Source organism: Sycon ciliatum, chromosome 2 (genome assembly GCF_964019385.1).
Source record: "Sycon ciliatum chromosome 2, ocSycCili1.1, whole genome shotgun sequence".
Taxonomy (NCBI): Eukaryota; Metazoa; Porifera; class Calcarea; order Leucosolenida; family Sycettidae; genus Sycon; species Sycon ciliatum.
In genome coordinates, this window is record NC_088644.1 from 16,371,710 (window position 1) to 16,377,702 (window position 5,993).

Here is a 5,993-nt window from a genome sequence, read left to right on the forward strand (position 1 = left end):
ACTACATTGAAGTACTACTCAGTACATCCAATCTGGACCATAAATTCGTGAAAGGAGTTATCACGACAGTCATCGTGTAGATCATCTACATGTGCAAAAATGTTACTGTGGTTTGCGCCCTGGAACAGTACCATGCATGGCACGTACACGGTACAGTGCTGCTCAATGAAATCCAGTCATGTCACTCAAGTACGCGCCGCGCGTTGCGCAGCCCTAGACCTGCGAACACTGGGCTGCGAAATAGTGCAAGGCGCAAACTTGAGTGACCAGGTGACACGACTGGATTTCATTGAGCAGGCCGTAGATCATTGTCACATTGACATAGTCATGCATTGTGTAGATCGATTCGACACATTCCCTTTTCGCACGTCCAGGCACACCGCGTACCGCCAGTGCCAGTGCCAGTGGTGCATATTATCACCTAATCATGGCACAGTCTCTTCGCGGCTTTTGTCACCTCAGCTGCAGAACTGATGAACGTCACACTGGCTAACACTGGCTAACATCACTGCAATGACTATGTTGTCCAAGTAACAGTTAGTTAGTTTGTAACGTTGTGGGTTATTCTTTCTTCAAGAAGGTAGAGAAAACAGTTTGCTCCCACTGGAAAGCAAGCCTTTCGAAGTCGCCTTCTCAACAGCTGGATAAGAGCACTAACTAAAGGACATTCAAATTTTGACGTCGGACAGCTGTGGACCGCAACAAATGTAAGAGTCAGATAAGAGTGCTTGGTTTTACTTCTTTGAATCAAGTAGTTTGTGATTGTCTTTTGCCCGCGTTCGGAGTTTCTAGAATAATTAGAGGCAAGGACAAGACGGTGGTCACTGGTTATACCGTCAGGCTTTAGGCCCTGGCTTTCCAGCACCTGGACTCGCCGAGCAAACACCGCCCGTCTCAGTGCCAGCCTTCTCACCAAGACTACAGGCTCTGTATGTTCCAGGTAAGTGGAAGTGTTCCCGAGCCTAGAGTCACTAGACATGAAATAATCACAGATAACAGTGTTGAGCGGTTTCTTTCTCTTTGCATTTTGTGCTTCCATCCACCAGCCCACTCCATTGAAAATGAGACACTCCTTGGCCTATTTCTATTTCTATCGGCAGCTGTGGTCCGGAGCGAATAGGAAAAATAAAGTAATTAGATTATGAGTGTCAGTGTGACAATGTTGCTATCTACTTGACGGAAGGACGACTATTTTCAATGTCTTTTTGCTCTACTTCCAGGACCTTCACTGAAGATATTAGCTGTCAAAACAGACTGGATGTGACATGCGAGCATAGCCGGAAACCCGACAAGAGGTCATTGATAGAATTTGTTGAGTCCGAACAAGCTCCTTGAAGCATCGTCGAAAGGCAGCCTTCCGGACGTTTCCCCTTCATGTGTAAGACTAAGAGCTGGTCTTCCTTTGAACTAATCAGCCCTCGTTCTTTTCCCATATTTCCCAAATGACGGGACCGTTGTCCCTGTTCCGCTTGCAATTCTTTATGCTGTTGTAAATTATACATGTACTCACAGGTCTACGAGTTCAGCTGCTGCGGCCCATATCTACTCGGTCATCTCAATAGCTACGAATATGGAAAAGACAACCCACGGGGGGGGGGGGGTACAGTGGCCAAGAGTGCAGAAGAATGTGAAAGAGGAACGCATGCAATTTGCTATACACAGTTCTGCGTTGGATACTCTGGAGGGTAAGCAGCAGCAGCTTTCGGCGTGCTCATTATTTAGTTAAAACTCTGCCATGTGCACTCTCTGGTAGACCTGACTCAACACACCAGCAACAGGACTCGTTACGTCATTGCCTAGATAATTTAAAATAACTGTTTTAGGCATACATTCCCCTGAACAGCTGTTTCTACCATACAGATCTCAAAAGTGAAGGTTGTAAGAATGCTAAATGGCTAGAAATTATGTTACCGTACTCGCGCGATTAGTGCCCCTGGGGCACTATTTTTTCCAATGTCCATCACAGATGGGGCAGTATTCAAGAGAGGGCACTATTTATTCATTGCTGGTACGTTTGCGTCATCCAGCATAAAAGAAAAAGAAAAACAGAGCCTAAAGTATACTGTAAACGCTCACGACTCCACAGAAACGGGAACAAGACCTGCGATTTTGTTACTGAAAACACCAGTGCAAAGCAATGGCCAAGAACATTAGCAAAAGAACACCAAACTTGCACATGGGCTTGGTTACAAGACCCGGGGGGGGGGGGGCACTATTCAAGAGAGGGCTTTATTTTTCACTGGCTCTTGGTGACTAGGGCACTATTCAAGAGTGGGCTCTAATCGCGCAAGTACGGTATTTGCTATATATGCCATTTCATGGCATATGATATATAGTACATTATGGATCCTCCTTAGGAGTGCAGGAATCTTTTGACCCTACAGTGTCACATGTACCTACATGTCTTAGCCAATGTATATCTGCACCGCACTTACCGATAGCACTTACTCTCCGTGTGTTTGCACTCCTGTTACCTCAACGTGTGGGGTCGCGCTCATTTCACAGTTTTTTTCTCTCTGTATAATAAGGCGGTTTTCACTCGTTCAAACCTTCCAACATTCGTACCACCTTCATCGATGAGATCTGTATGGTCGAAACAGCTGTATGAAGGAATTACTGCCAATGTCGACAATGACTTGGGGTCGTGTTGCTGGTGTGGTGAATGAGGTCGGGCAGAAAGGACATGTGGTGTGTTTGAACTAAATCAGTTTTTGCATTGCTTCAAACCGAGTCTGGGCGCATCAGTGTGCGGAGAATATGGTATCAAGCTACCATTATTCAAAGTCATGATGCATTGATCTGTTTTTCAGACTTCATAATAGTATACTTGTAGATCCCTACATACCAGAAATGTATGCCTTTATTTGTTCTCCAAATGATGGGTTCCTCCCTTTTTTGTGTTTTCAGTGACTAACTTCTGCGCTTGAAAGATCATGTCTCCTCTCCTGATGGACGTAGCAGCAGCAGCAGCGGTAGCAGCAAAGAAATTATTGCACTTCATGCATCAGGATTCAAACTGGGGAAGCCATCACTGGACATGAAAACATACCTATCCTGTATCTACTTGAACAGACGTGAGTTTACAAGCGTATAGCTGTACCTCTGCTACTGCGGTAATGTCTTTATATGCCGGCTTCCAGGAGGGTTGGATACTGCAATACCCTCCTGCTATCGTGCCTTACATTGCGGATACCTCTCCTCCAGGCTATGTAGTTGAGCAACAGTTCTGCACAGTTTGCCGTCAAGGCCTATACTAACAATCTGCACGTCCAAGCCAATGTATCACTGTCCAAGTTCAAATAACTGGCAAAGCAAATATAGGATACGTCACGTGTTCTAGTGGACCAGGGACTTACCATACACACTTAATGAACAGAAGAGACTGCCTTTGATAGGCATCCATTTGCCTTTGGTGAAATAAAATGCCACCTACACTAAGCCCAGAAGCTAACTAAGCTTCCAGTTTGAAATGAGCATTTGAAAGTAGCAATCCTTATAGTCTGAGATCCGGCACAAGATTTATGGGTGATATTAGTAGTAGGACAAGAGCAGAGTAGCTAGCAGTAAATGAATGAATGTCCTTCTAGCCCTCAGAGATTGGCTCCGGGCCTGTATCAAATGTGTGCGATGTGCAAGGAAGCAAAACACCCCCAACAAATAACTGGTTAAAGGAATAGCTTACACCAATGGCAATGCATGGGATTGTGTAGGGGTATGTAAAGAGTAATGCTAAGTATGAGTGAGTGGGACTGGCCAGATAATGTATTACACAGCAAGATACAACACTTCAACAGCACATCCTAGAATACCTTCTGGTATGCTTTTCTGCTTTGTATCATCATCCCCATACCCCTCTGCGAACAGTGTTTCAAGTCAAAACATGTGCCCCCCCCCCTCCCAAGGCAGGGTTTCGATCTAAAACGTTATTTTGTGATTTCAGTGTATTTTTAAACTACTCACAATAACGTTTAAAATAGGGCTGAATTGATCATCCATTTAGCCCAATCGATTACTCTTTATCATAATGATCGATTATTCGATTATAATCTTTAACTTAAGAGGCCGCACCTGGAATATGTACGTGGAATGGCCAAAGTGGAAATATGTACAACATTTAACACAAAAAAAGTGTTATGTATGTAGACCGGACGCGACCTTGACCTTCGAGCGTCATGCTCCGGCTTCGTTGTACTACACTAGTCACTAGGATCGTTTTTCAATTTTGACAGCATGTTACAAGGCGAGTCGCGCGTGCAGTGTGTAGCACTGTGTACTACCGGTTATACCGGGGGTATATACTCTGAGCTGCATGCACTGCGCGTATGCACTGCGCGTATGCACTGCGCGTATAAGAAATTTAAAATTTATAAAATGCAAAATAATCGTAATCGGTAATCTAAACGATTGCTCGATCGTTTAGAGTTATCAAACGTGTACTCGATTATTCGGTATAATCGTTTCAGCCCTAGTTTAAAAACAATAAGCAGTGTGTTTGAAAGGTGGCATGTTCATGTGCGGTAAATGCTCAAGTAAGACTTAAATTGCTCTACTATGGTGCTCTTTTGTGGAAATTCTCTTTGCTTTCTGTGGACATGCAGCTCATATCCTGCAACTTCGTTAAGAGTGCTTCAATGATGAAGGTGTAACCCATTGAATCCTGCCAAGTTGTCCCTGGGCAGAGCGGCTGGCAACTTGGGTTGACATGATGGACAGTAGGTCTACACTTGACGGGAGCAAAGCATTGCACACTCTGCATACTGTTCCAGCATCCAGGATATACTCTCATACTGGAGGTAAGACGCGTAAGTCCAAATCGACAATGCTCCCAAACCCATCCCCTAGCTTCGAGGGGTGGGGAGGAAAACTGCCGCCACATTATGCCTTGTACAATGCTCATTTGTAAACTTGACTCGACGAATAACACCCTTATCTCACCAGCAATGCATTTCCAAACCTTGTGTGTGTTCTCTGAGAGCTAGGAGTATTCATATACATTGCACTGCAGCACTAGGTCAGACATGTGTCTCAATTCGATCGAAACAGTGCTAGAAATCTCTCCACAAGCTTTCCAATGCGTTGTCGTTCAAAAAGACGAGAATTTTCACAGAGTTGTAGAATGGTATATCCATGTCTGCATTCATTGCATGGAACTTGTTACATTGGCGGTTTCAAGGTCTACCTCCGTTAGTAGATACCGGTAACCCCGGGGGGTTCAAATTGCTTGTCTGTCGAGTAGTATCCACTATCCGGACGCGAATGGGTACGCGTTTCAGGCGTCACAGGACTTTTTGATAAAATAAAAATCAATTAAAAAAATAATGCAATGAATATAACTAAATGCGCACTCATATCACAACCATGGGGACGAATAATGTATTCCAGAACGTTTTCTTGTCACAATTATCAATGGAATTCGTGACTAAAGAGAATGATGAAACTACAATAGGATTTATACACTTGGAGTGAAACAGCGAGGATACAAGCATAGTAAGAAAAATAGCACAAACCTAGGAACAATTTGCACAGGTAATAAACTGTAGGTGAGGTGAGAAATGATAGGAAATTCAGCAAGTGCAGTGAGACAATGGACATGCATGTGCAAGTGTGTGTGAGTGCGAATTTACTGGAATAGCGTAAGTGCGGTGACATTTTCTTTTTGTTTACAAAGATTTGGATCACGAATGCGAATGTAGACTGCTTCTAGAACTTGCAACTGCTTGAATCTACTTGCAGAACGAACAACACTGAACCAAGAATCATCATAACTTTCACGACACACGGGGTTAGACAACAAATGCAATTTAATTGCCGATGTATTCTTCTTTTTCTCACCGCCTCCGCCTTCACTTGGTTTCTGACCGCCACCGTCCTTCACACTATCTGCACCATCATCGTCATCATCGTCATCGCCCTCCTCATCATCGCTGCCACCTTCACCTGTCGTCGGCTCTCCCAGCAACTGACCACCGGGTTCCTCATCGTCATTGCACACG

General features: G+C 44.3%; 1 long non-coding RNA gene across 1 annotated transcript; it reads left to right on the plus strand.

The window, feature by feature from the left end:
- Nucleotides 1-551: 551 nt before the first annotated feature.
- On the plus strand, nucleotides 552-5,030 carry LOC135810761 (uncharacterized). The gene is made up of 5 exons (XR_010552371.1): nucleotides 552-707; nucleotides 793-940; nucleotides 1,221-1,378; nucleotides 2,908-3,074; nucleotides 4,599-5,030. It is a non-coding gene; the product is annotated as an uncharacterized LOC135810761 (long non-coding RNA).
- Nucleotides 5,031-5,993: the final 963 nt, after the last annotated feature.